This window comes from Schistocerca piceifrons, chromosome 7, assembly GCF_021461385.2.
Source record: "Schistocerca piceifrons isolate TAMUIC-IGC-003096 chromosome 7, iqSchPice1.1, whole genome shotgun sequence".
NCBI classification, from domain to species: domain Eukaryota; kingdom Metazoa; phylum Arthropoda; class Insecta; order Orthoptera; family Acrididae; genus Schistocerca; species Schistocerca piceifrons.
Window position 1 is genome coordinate 9,663,015 of NC_060144.1, and position 16,713 is coordinate 9,679,727.

At 47.7% G+C, this 16,713-nt stretch overlaps 33 non-coding genes across 33 annotated transcripts; all 33 read left to right on the plus strand.

Moving 5' to 3' along the window:
- The first annotated feature begins 101 nt into the window (after positions 1-101).
- On the plus strand, positions 102-174 carry Trnar-ucg. The gene has a single exon. It is a non-coding gene; the product is annotated as a tRNA-Arg (tRNA).
- A 438-nt stretch (positions 175-612) lies between these two features.
- Trnak-cuu lies at positions 613-685 on the plus strand. The gene has a single exon. It is a non-coding gene; the product is annotated as a tRNA-Lys (tRNA).
- A 321-nt stretch (positions 686-1,006) lies between these two features.
- On the plus strand, positions 1,007-1,078 carry Trnat-agu. Its single transcript has one exon. It is a non-coding gene; the product is annotated as a tRNA-Thr (tRNA).
- A 545-nt stretch (positions 1,079-1,623) lies between these two features.
- Positions 1,624-1,696, plus strand: Trnar-ucg. The gene has a single exon. It is a non-coding gene; the product is annotated as a tRNA-Arg (tRNA).
- Positions 1,697-2,134: 438 nt separating this feature from the next.
- Positions 2,135-2,207, plus strand: Trnak-cuu. Its single transcript has one exon. It is a non-coding gene; the product is annotated as a tRNA-Lys (tRNA).
- Positions 2,208-2,528: 321 nt separating this feature from the next.
- Trnat-agu lies at positions 2,529-2,600 on the plus strand. Its single transcript has one exon. It is a non-coding gene; the product is annotated as a tRNA-Thr (tRNA).
- A 545-nt stretch (positions 2,601-3,145) lies between these two features.
- Trnar-ucg lies at positions 3,146-3,218 on the plus strand. The gene has a single exon. It is a non-coding gene; the product is annotated as a tRNA-Arg (tRNA).
- A 438-nt stretch (positions 3,219-3,656) lies between these two features.
- Positions 3,657-3,729, plus strand: Trnak-cuu. Its single transcript has one exon. It is a non-coding gene; the product is annotated as a tRNA-Lys (tRNA).
- Positions 3,730-4,050: 321 nt separating this feature from the next.
- On the plus strand, positions 4,051-4,122 carry Trnat-agu. The gene has a single exon. It is a non-coding gene; the product is annotated as a tRNA-Thr (tRNA).
- Positions 4,123-4,667: 545 nt separating this feature from the next.
- Positions 4,668-4,740, plus strand: Trnar-ucg. Its single transcript has one exon. It is a non-coding gene; the product is annotated as a tRNA-Arg (tRNA).
- A 438-nt stretch (positions 4,741-5,178) lies between these two features.
- Trnak-cuu lies at positions 5,179-5,251 on the plus strand. The gene has a single exon. It is a non-coding gene; the product is annotated as a tRNA-Lys (tRNA).
- Positions 5,252-5,572: 321 nt separating this feature from the next.
- On the plus strand, positions 5,573-5,644 carry Trnat-agu. Its single transcript has one exon. It is a non-coding gene; the product is annotated as a tRNA-Thr (tRNA).
- A 545-nt stretch (positions 5,645-6,189) lies between these two features.
- On the plus strand, positions 6,190-6,262 carry Trnar-ucg. Its single transcript has one exon. It is a non-coding gene; the product is annotated as a tRNA-Arg (tRNA).
- A 438-nt stretch (positions 6,263-6,700) lies between these two features.
- On the plus strand, positions 6,701-6,773 carry Trnak-cuu. Its single transcript has one exon. It is a non-coding gene; the product is annotated as a tRNA-Lys (tRNA).
- A 321-nt stretch (positions 6,774-7,094) lies between these two features.
- Positions 7,095-7,166, plus strand: Trnat-agu. The gene has a single exon. It is a non-coding gene; the product is annotated as a tRNA-Thr (tRNA).
- Positions 7,167-7,711: 545 nt separating this feature from the next.
- Positions 7,712-7,784, plus strand: Trnar-ucg. Its single transcript has one exon. It is a non-coding gene; the product is annotated as a tRNA-Arg (tRNA).
- Positions 7,785-8,222: 438 nt separating this feature from the next.
- On the plus strand, positions 8,223-8,295 carry Trnak-cuu. Its single transcript has one exon. It is a non-coding gene; the product is annotated as a tRNA-Lys (tRNA).
- Positions 8,296-8,616: 321 nt separating this feature from the next.
- Positions 8,617-8,688, plus strand: Trnat-agu. Its single transcript has one exon. It is a non-coding gene; the product is annotated as a tRNA-Thr (tRNA).
- Positions 8,689-9,233: 545 nt separating this feature from the next.
- On the plus strand, positions 9,234-9,306 carry Trnar-ucg. The gene has a single exon. It is a non-coding gene; the product is annotated as a tRNA-Arg (tRNA).
- A 438-nt stretch (positions 9,307-9,744) lies between these two features.
- Trnak-cuu lies at positions 9,745-9,817 on the plus strand. Its single transcript has one exon. It is a non-coding gene; the product is annotated as a tRNA-Lys (tRNA).
- Positions 9,818-10,138: 321 nt separating this feature from the next.
- Positions 10,139-10,210, plus strand: Trnat-agu. Its single transcript has one exon. It is a non-coding gene; the product is annotated as a tRNA-Thr (tRNA).
- Positions 10,211-10,755: 545 nt separating this feature from the next.
- Trnar-ucg lies at positions 10,756-10,828 on the plus strand. The gene has a single exon. It is a non-coding gene; the product is annotated as a tRNA-Arg (tRNA).
- Positions 10,829-11,266: 438 nt separating this feature from the next.
- On the plus strand, positions 11,267-11,339 carry Trnak-cuu. Its single transcript has one exon. It is a non-coding gene; the product is annotated as a tRNA-Lys (tRNA).
- Positions 11,340-11,660: 321 nt separating this feature from the next.
- Trnat-agu lies at positions 11,661-11,732 on the plus strand. The gene has a single exon. It is a non-coding gene; the product is annotated as a tRNA-Thr (tRNA).
- A 545-nt stretch (positions 11,733-12,277) lies between these two features.
- On the plus strand, positions 12,278-12,350 carry Trnar-ucg. The gene has a single exon. It is a non-coding gene; the product is annotated as a tRNA-Arg (tRNA).
- Positions 12,351-12,788: 438 nt separating this feature from the next.
- Trnak-cuu lies at positions 12,789-12,861 on the plus strand. Its single transcript has one exon. It is a non-coding gene; the product is annotated as a tRNA-Lys (tRNA).
- A 321-nt stretch (positions 12,862-13,182) lies between these two features.
- Positions 13,183-13,254, plus strand: Trnat-agu. Its single transcript has one exon. It is a non-coding gene; the product is annotated as a tRNA-Thr (tRNA).
- Positions 13,255-13,799: 545 nt separating this feature from the next.
- Positions 13,800-13,872, plus strand: Trnar-ucg. Its single transcript has one exon. It is a non-coding gene; the product is annotated as a tRNA-Arg (tRNA).
- Positions 13,873-14,310: 438 nt separating this feature from the next.
- Positions 14,311-14,383, plus strand: Trnak-cuu. The gene has a single exon. It is a non-coding gene; the product is annotated as a tRNA-Lys (tRNA).
- A 321-nt stretch (positions 14,384-14,704) lies between these two features.
- On the plus strand, positions 14,705-14,776 carry Trnat-agu. The gene has a single exon. It is a non-coding gene; the product is annotated as a tRNA-Thr (tRNA).
- Positions 14,777-15,321: 545 nt separating this feature from the next.
- On the plus strand, positions 15,322-15,394 carry Trnar-ucg. Its single transcript has one exon. It is a non-coding gene; the product is annotated as a tRNA-Arg (tRNA).
- Positions 15,395-15,832: 438 nt separating this feature from the next.
- Trnak-cuu lies at positions 15,833-15,905 on the plus strand. Its single transcript has one exon. It is a non-coding gene; the product is annotated as a tRNA-Lys (tRNA).
- Positions 15,906-16,226: 321 nt separating this feature from the next.
- On the plus strand, positions 16,227-16,298 carry Trnat-agu. Its single transcript has one exon. It is a non-coding gene; the product is annotated as a tRNA-Thr (tRNA).
- Positions 16,299-16,713: the final 415 nt, after the last annotated feature.

A 16,713-nucleotide genomic window follows, 5' to 3' on the forward strand; every position in this document is an offset into this window, starting at 1 on the left:
GAAATTGGAGATGGAGAATTGCGTCAAAGATGGGAAATTCATTCCGGCAAGCGTACAAATGGCGACAATGAGGTGTGTGTGGGGAAGCATATTGCGCCAGTGACCGTGTGGCCTAATGGATAAGGCGTCGGACTTCGGATCCGAAGATTGCGGGTTCGAATCCTGTCACGGTCGAGTTTTTCCAGTTCTGCAAAAGATGCATGCTGTTTTACTGAGTTGTTTGAGTACTACAAATCTAGTTGAAAGTTGCTGCTGTCCGCTTCCTGGCTGCAAACCGGCGTCTACCTGAAGCTCAAGCAAGACAAAGGGGTTGTGTAGCGAAATTTTCGGCACAGTGCCGATCAGGAGAGATTTTTGGAACTACTGCGTCTGACTCAGGACCCAAGAGCTGCGCCACAGGCGTCTGCGCACAGTCGAGCATGTGTGTTGAATAATGGTGCTGATAGCCACGTATCATTTCAAGTAGATTTGATGCCTTTCGTAAAATTTATTTCATTGAATAGGAATTGTAGCTCATTTGTGGCAGCAGGAAATAAGCTGTAGTCAAAAGGATCTTCCATAGATGGTCGCAGGTCGCATAAATACTGTATGGCTCGTGACGCGTTGTGTGGAGCCCGGCTAGCTCAGTCGGTAGAGCATGAGACTCTTAATCTCAGGGTCGTGGGTTCGAGCCCCACGCTGGGCGGCGCAAAATTTTGTGTCTACGCGGATGCAACCTGCGCCCCTCTCGTGAGCCTTGCGTAATGAACGTAACGGGTTACGACGATGCCTAGCTTCGTATGAATATCAGAGGAATGGTTTTTGAAGCTGAAAGTAGCTCTGAAATGAAATAAAAGTGTTGTTTTGGAATTTTAGGCGTACATCGATATCGTGTGAGATGTGTAGGAAAGCAGCAGCTGTGCTAACTAAATACAAATAATGGTCGCTAATGCGGTGCGTTTCCAGCTGAAAGGCTCCGATTGACTGGTCCATAAGATTGAAGTACCCGAAATGTGCACTAGGCGGCGCCTCCTTAGCTCAGTGGCAGAGCGCTGGTCTAGTAAACCAGAGGTCGTGAGTTCGATCCTCACAGGAGGCAAAAGAATTTTGTAACAGCCCCTTCTAACGTAGATCTTTCGAAAAAAGCGGTCAAGGATATAAAAAATTATGAATGTGTTCGGTATTTAAGAAATGCTCTCGCAAATGAATAGTGCGAATGGTGCTATTAAAGTAGGCACCAGAAACTGCTGCTTTTGGCAGTCTCCGGAGAATGCCGACGTGGAATACTTAGTTCTTGTGATGTATTTTCTACCCCAGGTAGAGACCCTCGCGGTTGTCGTCGTCGTCGTCGGCGCCGCCGCCGCTTTGGTAATAGCGGCAACTCGCCATTGTATGACATAGGGTGAGGTACCTTCTGCAAGCGACTGAGATGGCAGTAAGCGATTGAAGCTGATTTGCAACCTCTTGTTTGATCAGCGTCACAAGGGCTTGAATGTAACTTGCGATGGGACACAGCAAGAAGTAGCGTCGCCTTTTTAGTACTGAAATTGGAGATGGAGAATTGCGTCAAAGATGGGAAATTCATTCCGGCAAGCGTACAAATGGCGACAATGAGGTGTGTGTGGGGAAGCATATTGCGCCAGTGACCGTGTGGCCTAATGGATAAGGCGTCGGACTTCGGATCCGAAGATTGCGGGTTCGAATCCTGTCACGGTCGAGTTTTTCCAGTTCTGCAAAAGATGCATGCTGTTTTACTGAGTTGTTTGAGTACTACAAATCTAGTTGAAAGTTGCTGCTGTCCGCTTCCTGGCTGCAAACCGGCGTCTACCTGAAGCTCAAGCAAGACAAAGGGGTTGTGTAGCGAAATTTTCGGCACAGTGCCGATCAGGAGAGATTTTTGGAACTACTGCGTCTGACTCAGGACCCAAGAGCTGCGCCACAGGCGTCTGCGCACAGTCGAGCATGTGTGTTGAATAATGGTGCTGATAGCCACGTATCATTTCAAGTAGATTTGATGCCTTTCGTAAAATTTATTTCATTGAATAGGAATTGTAGCTCATTTGTGGCAGCAGGAAATAAGCTGTAGTCAAAAGGATCTTCCATAGATGGTCGCAGGTCGCATAAATACTGTATGGCTCGTGACGCGTTGTGTGGAGCCCGGCTAGCTCAGTCGGTAGAGCATGAGACTCTTAATCTCAGGGTCGTGGGTTCGAGCCCCACGCTGGGCGGCCCAAAATTTTGTGTCTACGCGGATGCAACCTGCGCCCCTCTCGTGAGCCTTGCGTAATGAACGTAACGGGTTACGACGATGCCTAGCTTCGTATGAATATCAGAGGAATGGTTTTTGAAGCTGAAAGTAGCTCTGAAATGAAATAAAAGTGTTGTTTTGGAATTTTAGGCGTACATCGATATCGTGTGAGATGTGTAGGAAAGCAGCAGCTGTGCTAACTAAATACAAATAATGGTCGCTAATGCGGTGCGTTTCCAGCTGAAAGGCTCCGATTGACTGGTCCATAAGATTGAAGTACCCGAAATGTGCACTAGGCGGCGCCTCCTTAGCTCAGTGGCAGAGCGCTGGTCTAGTAAACCAGAGGTCGTGAGTTCGATCCTCACAGGAGGCAAAAGAATTTTGTAACAGCCCCTTCTAACGTAGATCTTTCGAAAAAAGCGGTCAAGGATATAAAAAATTATGAATGTGTTCGGTATTTAAGAAATGCTCTCGCAAATGAATAGTGCGAATGGTGCTATTAAAGTAGGCACCAGAAACTGCTGCTTTTGGCAGTCTCCGAAGAATGCCGACGTGGAATACTTAGTTCTTGTGATGTATTTTCTACCCCAGGTAGAGACCCTCGCGGTTGTCGTCGTCGTCGTCGGCGCCGCCGCCGCTTTGGTAATAGCGGCAACTCGCCATTGTATGACATAGGGTGAGGTACCTTCTGCAAGCGACTGAGATGGCAGTAAGCGATTGAAGCTGATTTGCAACCTCTTGTTTGATCAGCGTCACAAGGGCTTGAATGTAACTTGCGATGGGACACAGCAAGAAGTAGCGTCGCCTTTTTAGTACTGAAATTGGAGATGGAGAATTGCGTCAAAGATGGGAAATTCATTCCGGCAAGCGTACAAATGGCGACAATGAGGTGTGTGTGGGGAAGCATATTGCGCCAGTGACCGTGTGGCCTAATGGATAAGGCGTCGGACTTCGGATCCGAAGATTGCAGGTTCGAATCCTGTCACGGTCGAGTTTTTCCAGTTCTGCAAAAGATGCATGCTGTTTTACTGAGTTGTTTGAGTACTACAAATCTAGTTGAAAGTTGCTGCTGTCCGCTTCCTGGCTGCAAACCGGCGTCTACCTGAAGCTCAAGCAAGACAAAGGGGTTGTGTAGCGAAATTTTCGGCACAGTGCCGATCAGGAGAGATTTTTGGAACTACTGCGTCTGACTCAGGACCCAAGAGCTGCGCCACAGGCGTCTGCGCACAGTCGAGCATGTGTGTTGAATAATGGTGCTGATAGCCACGTATCATTTCAAGTAGATTTGATGCCTTTCGTAAAATTTATTTCATTGAATAGGAATTGTAGCTCATTTGTGGCAGCAGGAAATAAGCTGTAGTCAAAAGGATCTTCCATAGATGGTCGCAGGTCGCATAAATACTGTATGGCTCGTGACGCGTTGTGTGGAGCCCGGCTAGCTCAGTCGGTAGAGCATGAGACTCTTAATCTCAGGGTCGTGGGTTCGAGCCCCACGCTGGGCGGCGCAAAATTTTGTGTCTACGCGGATGCAACCTGCGCCCCTCTCGTGAGCCTTGCGTAATGAACGTAACGGGTTACGACGATGCCTAGCTTCGTATGAATATCAGAGGAATGGTTTTTGAAGCTGAAAGTAGCTCTGAAATGAAATAAAAGTGTTGTTTTGGAATTTTAGGCGTACATCGATATCGTGTGAGATGTGTAGGAAAGCAGCAGCTGTGCTAACTAAATACAAATAATGGTCGCTAATGCGGTGCGTTTCCAGCTGAAAGGCTCCGATTGACTGGTCCATAAGATTGAAGTACCCGAAATGTGCACTAGGCGGCGCCTCCTTAGCTCAGTGGCAGAGCGCTGGTCTAGTAAACCAGAGGTCGTGAGTTCGATCCTCACAGGAGGCAAAAGAATTTTGTAACAGCCCCTTCTAACGTAGATCTTTCGAAAAAAGCGGTCAAGGATATAAAAAATTATGAATGTGTTCGGTATTTAAGAAATGCTCTCGCAAATGAATAGTGCGAATGGTGCTATTAAAGTAGGCACCAGAAACTGCTGCTTTTGGCAGTCTCCGGAGAATGCCGACGTGGAATACTTAGTTCTTGTGATGTATTTTCTACCCCAGGTAGAGACCCTCGCGGTTGTCGTCGTCGTCGTCGGCGCCGCCGCCGCTTTGGTAATAGCGGCAACTCGCCATTGTATGACATAGGGTGAGGTACCTTCTGCAAGCGACTGAGATGGCAGTAAGCGATTGAAGCTGATTTGCAACCTCTTGTTTGATCAGCGTCACAAGGGCTTGAATGTAACTTGCGATGGGACACAGCAAGAAGTAGCGTCGCCTTTTTAGTACTGAAATTGGAGATGGAGAATTGCGTCAAAGATGGGAAATTCATTCCGGCAAGCGTACAAATGGCGACAATGAGGTGTGTGTGGGGAAGCATATTGCGCCAGTGACCGTGTGGCCTAATGGATAAGGCGTCGGACTTCGGATCCGAAGATTGCGGGTTCGAATCCTGTCACGGTCGAGTTTTTCCAGTTCTGCAAAAGATGCATGCTGTTTTACTGAGTTGTTTGAGTACTACAAATCTAGTTGAAAGTTGCTGCTGTCCGCTTCCTGGCTGCAAACCGGCGTCTACCTGAAGCTCAAGCAAGACAAAGGGGTTGTGTAGCGAAATTTTCGGCACAGTGCCGATCAGGAGAGATTTTTGGAACTACTGCGTCTGACTCAGGACCCAAGAGCTGCGCCACAGGCGTCTGCGCACAGTCGAGCATGTGTGTTGAATAATGGTGCTGATAGCCACGTATCATTTCAAGTAGATTTGATGCCTTTCGTAAAATTTATTTCATTGAATAGGAATTGTAGCTCATTTGTGGCAGCAGGAAATAAGCTGTAGTCAAAAGGATCTTCCATAGATGGTCGCAGGTCGCATAAATACTGTATGGCTCGTGACGCGTTGTGTGGAGCCCGGCTAGCTCAGTCGGTAGAGCATGAGACTCTTAATCTCAGGGTCGTGGGTTCGAGCCCCACGCTGGGCGGCGCAAAATTTTGTGTCTACGCGGATGCAACCTGCGCCCCTCTCGTGAGCCTTGCGTAATGAACGTAACGGGTTACGACGATGCCTAGCTTCGTATGAATATCAGAGGAATGGTTTTTGAAGCTGAAAGTAGCTCTGAAATGAAATAAAAGTGTTGTTTTGGAATTTTAGGCGTACATCGATATCGTGTGAGATGTGTAGGAAAGCAGCAGCTGTGCTAACTAAATACAAATAATGGTCGCTAATGCGGTGCGTTTCCAGCTGAAAGGCTCCGATTGACTGGTCCATAAGATTGAAGTACCCGAAATGTGCACTAGGCGGCGCCTCCTTAGCTCAGTGGCAGAGCGCTGGTCTAGTAAACCAGAGGTCGTGAGTTCGATCCTCACAGGAGGCAAAAGAATTTTGTAACAGCCCCTTCTAACGTAGATCTTTCGAAAAAAGCGGTCAAGGATATAAAAAATTATGAATGTGTTCGGTATTTAAGAAATGCTCTCGCAAATGAATAGTGCGAATGGTGCTATTAAAGTAGGCACCAGAAACTGCTGCTTTTGGCAGTCTCCGGAGAATGCCGACGTGGAATACTTAGTTCTTGTGATGTATTTTCTACCCCAGGTAGAGACCCTCGCGGTTGTCGTCGTCGTCGTCGGCGCCGCCGCCGCTTTGGTAATAGCGGCAACTCGCCATTGTATGACATAGGGTGAGGTACCTTCTGCAAGCGACTGAGATGGCAGTAAGCGATTGAAGCTGATTTGCAACCTCTTGTTTGATCAGCGTCACAAGGGCTTGAATGTAACTTGCGATGGGACACAGCAAGAAGTAGCGTCGCCTTTTTAGTACTGAAATTGGAGATGGAGAATTGCGTCAAAGATGGGAAATTCATTCCGGCAAGCGTACAAATGGCGACAATGAGGTGTGTGTGGGGAAGCATATTGCGCCAGTGACCGTGTGGCCTAATGGATAAGGCGTCGGACTTCGGATCCGAAGATTGCAGGTTCGAATCCTGTCACGGTCGAGTTTTTCCAGTTCTGCAAAAGATGCATGCTGTTTTACTGAGTTGTTTGAGTACTACAAATCTAGTTGAAAGTTGCTGCTGTCCGCTTCCTGGCTGCAAACCGGCGTCTACCTGAAGCTCAAGCAAGACAAAGGGGTTGTGTAGCGAAATTTTCGGCACAGTGCCGATCAGGAGAGATTTTTGGAACTACTGCGTCTGACTCAGGACCCAAGAGCTGCGCCACAGGCGTCTGCGCACAGTCGAGCATGTGTGTTGAATAATGGTGCTGATAGCCACGTATCATTTCAAGTAGATTTGATGCCTTTCGTAAAATTTATTTCATTGAATAGGAATTGTAGCTCATTTGTGGCAGCAGGAAATAAGCTGTAGTCAAAAGGATCTTCCATAGATGGTCGCAGGTCGCATAAATACTGTATGGCTCGTGACGCGTTGTGTGGAGCCCGGCTAGCTCAGTCGGTAGAGCATGAGACTCTTAATCTCAGGGTCGTGGGTTCGAGCCCCACGCTGGGCGGCGCAAAATTTTGTGTCTACGCGGATGCAACCTGCGCCCCTCTCGTGAGCCTTGCGTAATGAACGTAACGGGTTACGACGATGCCTAGCTTCGTATGAATATCAGAGGAATGGTTTTTGAAGCTGAAAGTAGCTCTGAAATGAAATAAAAGTGTTGTTTTGGAATTTTAGGCGTACATCGATATCGTGTGAGATGTGTAGGAAAGCAGCAGCTGTGCTAACTAAATACAAATAATGGTCGCTAATGCGGTGCGTTTCCAGCTGAAAGGCTCCGATTGACTGGTCCATAAGATTGAAGTACCCGAAATGTGCACTAGGCGGCGCCTCCTTAGCTCAGTGGCAGAGCGCTGGTCTAGTAAACCAGAGGTCGTGAGTTCGATCCTCACAGGAGGCAAAAGAATTTTGTAACAGCCCCTTCTAACGTAGATCTTTCGAAAAAAGCGGTCAAGGATATAAAAAATTATGAATGTGTTCGGTATTTAAGAAATGCTCTCGCAAATGAATAGTGCGAATGGTGCTATTAAAGTAGGCACCAGAAACTGCTGCTTTTGGCAGTCTCCGGAGAATGCCGACGTGGAATACTTAGTTCTTGTGATGTATTTTCTACCCCAGGTAGAGACCCTCGCGGTTGTCGTCGTCGTCGTCGGCGCCGCCGCCGCTTTGGTAATAGCGGCAACTCGCCATTGTATGACATAGGGTGAGGTACCTTCTGCAAGCGACTGAGATGGCAGTAAGCGATTGAAGCTGATTTGCAACCTCTTGTTTGATCAGCGTCACAAGGGCTTGAATGTAACTTGCGATGGGACACAGCAAGAAGTAGCGTCGCCTTTTTAGTACTGAAATTGGAGATGGAGAATTGCGTCAAAGATGGGAAATTCATTCCGGCAAGCGTACAAATGGCGACAATGAGGTGTGTGTGGGGAAGTATATTGCGCCAGTGACCGTGTGGCCTAATGGATAAGGCGTCGGACTTCGGATCCGAAGATTGCGGGTTCGAATCCTGTCACGGTCGAGTTTTTCCAGTTCTGCAAAAGATGCATGCTGTTTTACTGAGTTGTTTGAGTACTACAAATCTAGTTGAAAGTTGCTGCTGTCCGCTTCCTGGCTGCAAACCGGCGTCTACCTGAAGCTCAAGCAAGACAAAGGGGTTGTGTAGCGAAATTTTCGGCACAGTGCCGATCAGGAGAGATTTTTGGAACTACTGCGTCTGACTCAGGACCCAAGAGCTGCGCCACAGGCGTCTGCGCACAGTCGAGCATGTGTGTTGAATAATGGTGCTGATAGCCACGTATCATTTCAAGTAGATTTGATGCCTTTCGTAAAATTTATTTCATTGAATAGGAATTGTAGCTCATTTGTGGCAGCAGGAAATAAGCTGTAGTCAAAAGGATCTTCCATAGATGGTCGCAGGTCGCATAAATACTGTATGGCTCGTGACGCGTTGTGTGGAGCCCGGCTAGCTCAGTCGGTAGAGCATGAGACTCTTAATCTCAGGGTCGTGGGTTCGAGCCCCACGCTGGGCGGCGCAAAATTTTGTGTCTACGCGGATGCAACCTGCGCCCCTCTCGTGAGCCTTGCGTAATGAACGTAACGGGTTACGACGATGCCTAGCTTCGTATGAATATCAGAGGAATGGTTTTTGAAGCTGAAAGTAGCTCTGAAATGAAATAAAAGTGTTGTTTTGGAATTTTAGGCGTACATCGATATCGTGTGAGATGTGTAGGAAAGCAGCAGCTGTGCTAACTAAATACAAATAATGGTCGCTAATGCGGTGCGTTTCCAGCTGAAAGGCTCCGATTGACTGGTCCATAAGATTGAAGTACCCGAAATGTGCACTAGGCGGCGCCTCCTTAGCTCAGTGGCAGAGCGCTGGTCTAGTAAACCAGAGGTCGTGAGTTCGATCCTCACAGGAGGCAAAAGAATTTTGTAACAGCCCCTTCTAACGTAGATCTTTCGAAAAAAGCGGTCAAGGATATAAAAAATTATGAATGTGTTCGGTATTTAAGAAATGCTCTCGCAAATGAATAGTGCGAATGGTGCTATTAAAGTAGGCACCAGAAACTGCTGCTTTTGGCAGTCTCCGGAGAATGCCGACGTGGAATACTTAGTTCTTGTGATGTATTTTCTACCCCAGGTAGAGACCCTCGCGGTTGTCGTCGTCGTCGTCGGCGCCGCCGCCGCTTTGGTAATAGCGGCAACTCGCCATTGTATGACATAGGGTGAGGTACCTTCTGCAAGCGACTGAGATGGCAGTAAGCGATTGAAGCTGATTTGCAACCTCTTGTTTGATCAGCGTCACAAGGGCTTGAATGTAACTTGCGATGGGACACAGCAAGAAGTAGCGTCGCCTTTTTAGTACTGAAATTGGAGATGGAGAATTGCGTCAAAGATGGGAAATTCATTCCGGCAAGCGTACAAATGGCGACAATGAGGTGTGTGTGGGGAAGCATATTGCGCCAGTGACCGTGTGGCCTAATGGATAAGGCGTCGGACTTCGGATCCGAAGATTGCGGGTTCGAATCCTGTCACGGTCGAGTTTTTCCAGTTCTGCAAAAGATGCATGCTGTTTTACTGAGTTGTTTGAGTACTACAAATCTAGTTGAAAGTTGCTGCTGTCCGCTTCCTGGCTGCAAACCGGCGTCTACCTGAAGCTCAAGCAAGACAAAGGGGTTGTGTAGCGAAATTTTCGGCACAGTGCCGATCAGGAGAGATTTTTGGAACTACTGCGTCTGACTCAGGACCCAAGAGCTGCGCCACAGGCGTCTGCGCACAGTCGAGCATGTGTGTTGAATAATGGTGCTGATAGCCACGTATCATTTCAAGTAGATTTGATGCCTTTCGTAAAATTTATTTCATTGAATAGGAATTGTAGCTCATTTGTGGCAGCAGGAAATAAGCTGTAGTCAAAAGGATCTTCCATAGATGGTCGCAGGTCGCATAAATACTGTATGGCTCGTGACGCGTTGTGTGGAGCCCGGCTAGCTCAGTCGGTAGAGCATGAGACTCTTAATCTCAGGGTCGTGGGTTCGAGCCCCACGCTGGGCGGCGCAAAATTTTGTGTCTACGCGGATGCAACCTGCGCCCCTCTCGTGAGCCTTGCGTAATGAACGTAACGGGTTACGACGATGCCTAGCTTCGTATGAATATCAGAGGAATGGTTTTTGAAGCTGAAAGTAGCTCTGAAATGAAATAAAAGTGTTGTTTTGGAATTTTAGGCGTACATCGATATCGTGTGAGATGTGTAGGAAAGCAGCAGCTGTGCTAACTAAATACAAATAATGGTCGCTAATGCGGTGCGTTTCCAGCTGAAAGGCTCCGATTGACTGGTCCATAAGATTGAAGTACCCGAAATGTGCACTAGGCGGCGCCTCCTTAGCTCAGTGGCAGAGCGCTGGTCTAGTAAACCAGAGGTCGTGAGTTCGATCCTCACAGGAGGCAAAAGAATTTTGTAACAGCCCCTTCTAACGTAGATCTTTCGAAAAAAGCGGTCAAGGATATAAAAAATTATGAATGTGTTCGGTATTTAAGAAATGCTCTCGCAAATGAATAGTGCGAATGGTGCTATTAAAGTAGGCACCAGAAACTGCTGCTTTTGGCAGTCTCCGGAGAATGCCGACGTGGAATACTTAGTTCTTGTGATGTATTTTCTACCCCAGGTAGAGACCCTCGCGGTTGTCGTCGTCGTCGTCGGCGCCGCCGCCGCTTTGGTAATAGCGGCAACTCGCCATTGTATGACATAGGGTGAGGTACCTTCTGCAAGCGACTGAGATGGCAGTAAGCGATTGAAGCTGATTTGCAACCTCTTGTTTGATCAGCGTCACAAGGGCTTGAATGTAACTTGCGATGGGACACAGCAAGAAGTAGCGTCGCCTTTTTAGTACTGAAATTGGAGATGGAGAATTGCGTCAAAGATGGGAAATTCATTCCGGCAAGCGTACAAATGGCGACAATGAGGTGTGTGTGGGGAATCATATTGCGCCAGTGACCGTGTGGCCTAATGGATAAGGCGTCGGACTTCGGATCCGAAGATTGCGGGTTCGAATCCTGTCACGGTCGAGTTTTTCCAGTTCTGCAAAAGATGCATGCTGTTTTACTGAGTTGTTTGAGTACTACAAATCTAGTTGAAAGTTGCTGCTGTCCGCTTCCTGGCTGCAAACCGGCGTCTACCTGAAGCTCAAGCAAGACAAAGGGGTTGTGTAGCGAAATTTTCGGCACAGTGCCGATCAGGAGAGATTTTTGGAACTACTGCGTCTGACTCAGGACCCAAGAGCTGCGCCACAGGCGTCTGCGCACAGTCGAGCATGTGTGTTGAATAATGGTGCTGATAGCCACGTATCATTTCAAGTAGATTTGATGCCTTTCGTAAAATTTATTTCATTGAATAGGAATTGTAGCTCATTTGTGGCAGCAGGAAATAAGCTGTAGTCAAAAGGATCTTCCATAGATGGTCGCAGGTCGCATAAATACTGTATGGCTCGTGACGCGTTGTGTGGAGCCCGGCTAGCTCAGTCGGTAGAGCATGAGACTCTTAATCTCAGGGTCGTGGGTTCGAGCCCCACGCTGGGCGGCGCAAAATTTTGTGTCTACGCGGATGCAACCTGCGCCCCTCTCGTGAGCCTTGCGTAATGAACGTAACGGGTTACGACGATGCCTAGCTTCGTATGAATATCAGAGGAATGGTTTTTGAAGCTGAAAGTAGCTCTGAAATGAAATAAAAGTGTTGTTTTGGAATTTTAGGCGTACATCGATATCGTGTGAGATGTGTAGGAAAGCAGCAGCTGTGCTAACTAAATACAAATAATGGTCGCTAATGCGGTGCGTTTCCAGCTGAAAGGCTCCGATTGACTGGTCCATAAGATTGAAGTACCCGAAATGTGCACTAGGCGGCGCCTCCTTAGCTCAGTGGCAGAGCGCTGGTCTAGTAAACCAGAGGTCGTGAGTTCGATCCTCACAGGAGGCAAAAGAATTTTGTAACAGCCCCTTCTAACGTAGATCTTTCGAAAAAAGCGGTCAAGGATATAAAAAATTATGAATGTGTTCGGTATTTAAGAAATGCTCTCGCAAATGAATAGTGCGAATGGTGCTATTAAAGTAGGCACCAGAAACTGCTGCTTTTGGCAGTCTCCGGAGAATGCCGACGTGGAATACTTAGTTCTTGTGATGTATTTTCTACCCCAGGTAGAGACCCTCGCGGTTGTCGTCGTCGTCGTCGGCGCCGCCGCCGCTTTGGTAATAGCGGCAACTCGCCATTGTATGACATAGGGTGAGGTACCTTCTGCAAGCGACTGAGATGGCAGTAAGCGATTGAAGCTGATTTGCAACCTCTTGTTTGATCAGCGTCACAAGGGCTTGAATGTAACTTGCGATGGGACACAGCAAGAAGTAGCGTCGCCTTTTTAGTACTGAAATTGGAGATGGAGAATTGCGTCAAAGATGGGAAATTCATTCCGGCAAGCGTACAAATGGCGACAATGAGGTGTGTGTGGGGAAGCATATTGCGCCAGTGACCGTGTGGCCTAATGGATGAGGCGTCGGACTTCGGATCCGAAGATTGCAGGTTCGAATCCTGTCACGGTCGAGTTTTTCCAGTTCTGCAAAAGATGCATGCTGTTTTACTGAGTTGTTTGAGTACTACAAATCTAGTTGAAAGTTGCTGCTGTCCGCTTCCTGGCTGCAAACCGGCGTCTACCTGAAGCTCAAGCAAGACAAAGGGGTTGTGTAGCGAAATTTTCGGCACAGTGCCGATCAGGAGAGATTTTTGGAACTACTGCGTCTGACTCAGGACCCAAGAGCTGCGCCACAGGCGTCTGCGCACAGTCGAGCATGTGTGTTGAATAATGGTGCTGATAGCCACGTATCATTTCAAGTAGATTTGATGCCTTTCGTAAAATTTATTTCATTGAATAGGAATTGTAGCTCATTTGTGGCAGCAGGAAATAAGCTGTAGTCAAAAGGATCTTCCATAGATGGTCGCAGGTCGCATAAATACTGTATGGCTCGTGACGCGTTGTGTGGAGCCCGGCTAGCTCAGTCGGTAGAGCATGAGACTCTTAATCTCAGGGTCGTGGGTTCGAGCCCCACGCTGGGCGGCGCAAAATTTTGTGTCTACGCGGATGCAACCTGCGCCCCTCTCGTGAGCCTTGCGTAATGAACGTAACGGGTTACGACGATGCCTAGCTTCGTATGAATATCAGAGGAATGGTTTTTGAAGCTGAAAGTAGCTCTGAAATGAAATAAAAGTGTTGTTTTGGAATTTTAGGCGTACATCGATATCGTGTGAGATGTGTAGGAAAGCAGCAGCTGTGCTAACTAAATACAAATAATGGTCGCTAATGCGGTGCGTTTCCAGCTGAAAGGCTCCGATTGACTGGTCCATAAGATTGAAGTACCCGAAATGTGCACTAGGCGGCGCCTCCTTAGCTCAGTGGCAGAGCGCTGGTCTAGTAAACCAGAGGTCGTGAGTTCGATCCTCACAGGAGGCAAAAGAATTTTGTAACAGCCCCTTCTAACGTAGATCTTTCGAAAAAAGCGGTCAAGGATATAAAAAATTATGAATGTGTTCGGTATTTAAGAAATGCTCTCGCAAATGAATAGTGCGAATGGTGCTATTAAAGTAGGCACCAGAAACTGCTGCTTTTGGCAGTCTCCGGAGAATGCCGACGTGGAATACTTAGTTCTTGTGATGTATTTTCTACCCCAGGTAGAGACCCTCGCGGTTGTCGTCGTCGTCGTCGGCGCCGCCGCCGCTTTGGTAATAGCGGCAACTCGCCATTGTATGACATAGGGTGAGGTACCTTCTGCAAGCGACTGAGATGGCAGTAAGCGATTGAAGCTGATTTGCAACCTCTTGTTTGATCAGCGTCACAAGGGCTTGAATGTAACTTGCGATGGGACACAGCAAGAAGTAGCGTCGCCTTTTTAGTACTGAAATTGGAGATGGAGAATTGCGTCAAAGATGGGAAATTCATTCCGGCAAGCGTACAAATGGCGACAATGAGGTGTGTGTGGGGAAGTATATTGCGCCAGTGACCGTGTGGCCTAATGGATAAGGCGTCGGACTTCGGATCCGAAGATTGCGGGTTCGAATCCTGTCACGGTCGAGTTTTTCCAGTTCTGCAAAAGATGCATGCTGTTTTACTGAGTTGTTTGAGTACTACAAATCTAGTTGAAAGTTGCTGCTGTCCGCTTCCTGGCTGCAAACCGGCGTCTACCTGAAGCTCAAGCAAGACAAAGGGGTTGTGTAGCGAAATTTTCGGCACAGTGCCGATCAGGAGAGATTTTTGGAACTACTGCGTCTGACTCAGGACCCAAGAGCTGCGCCACAGGCGTCTGCGCACAGTCGAGCATGTGTGTTGAATAATGGTGCTGATAGCCACGTATCATTTCAAGTAGATTTGATGCCTTTCGTAAAATTTATTTCATTGAATAGGAATTGTAGCTCATTTGTGGCAGCAGGAAATAAGCTGTAGTCAAAAGGATCTTCCATAGATGGTCGCAGGTCGCATAAATACTGTATGGCTCGTGACGCGTTGTGTGGAGCCCGGCTAGCTCAGTCGGTAGAGCATGAGACTCTTAATCTCAGGGTCGTGGGTTCGAGCCCCACGCTGGGCGGCGCAAAATTTTGTGTCTACGCGGATGCAACCTGCGCCCCTCTCGTGAGCCTTGCGTAATGAACGTAACGGGTTACGACGATGCCTAGCTTCGTATGAATATCAGAGGAATGGTTTTTGAAGCTGAAAGTAGCTCTGAAATGAAATAAAAGTGTTGTTTTGGAATTTTAGGCGTACATCGATATCGTGTGAGATGTGTAGGAAAGCAGCAGCTGTGCTAACTAAATACAAATAATGGTCGCTAATGCGGTGCGTTTCCAGCTGAAAGGCTCCGATTGACTGGTCCATAAGATTGAAGTACCCGAAATGTGCACTAGGCGGCGCCTCCTTAGCTCAGTGGCAGAGCGCTGGTCTAGTAAACCAGAGGTCGTGAGTTCGATCCTCACAGGAGGCAAAAGAATTTTGTAACAGCCCCTTCTAACGTAGATCTTTCGAAAAAAGCGGTCAAGGATATAAAAAATTATGAATGTGTTCGGTATTTAAGAAATGCTCTCGCAAATGAATAGTGCGAATGGTGCTATTAAAGTAGGCACCAGAAACTGCTGCTTTTGGCAGTCTCCGGAGAATGCCGACGTGGAATACTTAGTTCTTGTGATGTATTTTCTACCCCAGGTAGAGACCCTCGCGGTTGTCGTCGTCGTCGTCGGCGCCGCCGCCGCTTTGGTAATAGCGGCAACTCGCCATTGTATGACATAGGGTGAGGTACCTTCTGCAAGCGACTGAGATGGCAGTAAGCGATTGAAGCTGATTTGCAACCTCTTGTTTGATCAGCGTCACAAGGGCTTGAATGTAACTTGCGATGGGACACAGCAAGAAGTAGCGTCGCCTTTTTAGTACTGAAATTGGAGATGGAGAATTGCGTCAAAGATGGGAAATTCATTCCGGCAAGCGTACAAATGGCGACAATGAGGTGTGTGTGGGGAAGCATATTGCGCCAGTGACCGTGTGGCCTAATGGATAAGGCGTCGGACTTCGGATCCGAAGATTGCGGGTTCGAATCCTGTCACGGTCGAGTTTTTCCAGTTCTGCAAAAGATGCATGCTGTTTTACTGAGTTGTTTGAGTACTACAAATCTAGTTGAAAGTTGCTGCTGTCCGCTTCCTGGCTGCAAACCGGCGTCTACCTGAAGCTCAAGCAAGACAAAGGGGTTGTGTAGCGAAATTTTCGGCACAGTGCCGATCAGGAGAGATTTTTGGAACTACTGCGTCTGACTCAGGACCCAAGAGCTGCGCCACAGGCGTCTGCGCACAGTCGAGCATGTGTGTTGAATAATGGTGCTGATAGCCACGTATCATTTCAAGTAGATTTGATGCCTTTCGTAAAATTTATTTCATTGAATAGGAATTGTAGCTCATTTGTGGCAGCAGGAAATAAGCTGTAGTCAAAAGGATCTTCCATAGATGGTCGCAGGTCGCATAAATACTGTATGGCTCGTGACGCGTTGTGTGGAGCCCGGCTAGCTCAGTCGGTAGAGCATGAGACTCTTAATCTCAGGGTCGTGGGTTCGAGCCCCACGCTGGGCGGCGCAAAATTTTGTGTCTACGCGGATGCAACCTGCGCCCCTCTCGTGAGCCTTGCGTAATGAACGTAACGGGTTACGACGATGCCTAGCTTCGTATGAATATCAGAGGAATGGTTTTTGAAGCTGAAAGTAGCTCTGAAATGAAATAAAAGTGTTGTTTTGGAATTTTAGGCGTACATCGATATCGTGTGAGATGTGTAGGAAAGCAGCAGCTGTGCTAACTAAATACAAATAATGGTCGCTAATGCGGTGCGTTTCCAGCTGAAAGGCTCCGATTGACTGGTCCATAAGATTGAAGTACCCGAAATGTGCACTAGGCGGCGCCTCCTTAGCTCAGTGGCAGAGCGCTGGTCTAGTAAACCAGAGGTCGTGAGTTCGATCCTCACAGGAGGCAAAAGAATTTTGTAACAGCCCCTTCTAACGTAGATCTTTCGAAAAAAGCGGTCAAGGATATAAAAAATTATGAATGTGTTCGGTATTTAAGAAATGCTCTCGCAAATGAATAGTGCGAATGGTGCTATTAAAGTAGGCACCAGAAACTGCTGCTTTTGGCAGTCTCCGGAGAATGCCGACGTGGAATACTTAGTTCTTGTGATGTATTTTCTACCCCAGGTAGAGACCCTCGCGGTTGTCGTCGTCGTCGTCGGCGCCGCCGCCGCTTTGGTAATAGCGGCAACTCGCCATTGTATGACATAGGGTGAGGTACCTTCTGCAAGCGACTGAGATGGCAGTAAGCGATTGAAGCTGATTTGCAACCTCTTGTTTGATCAGCGTCACAAGGGCTTGAATGTAACTTGCGATGGGACACA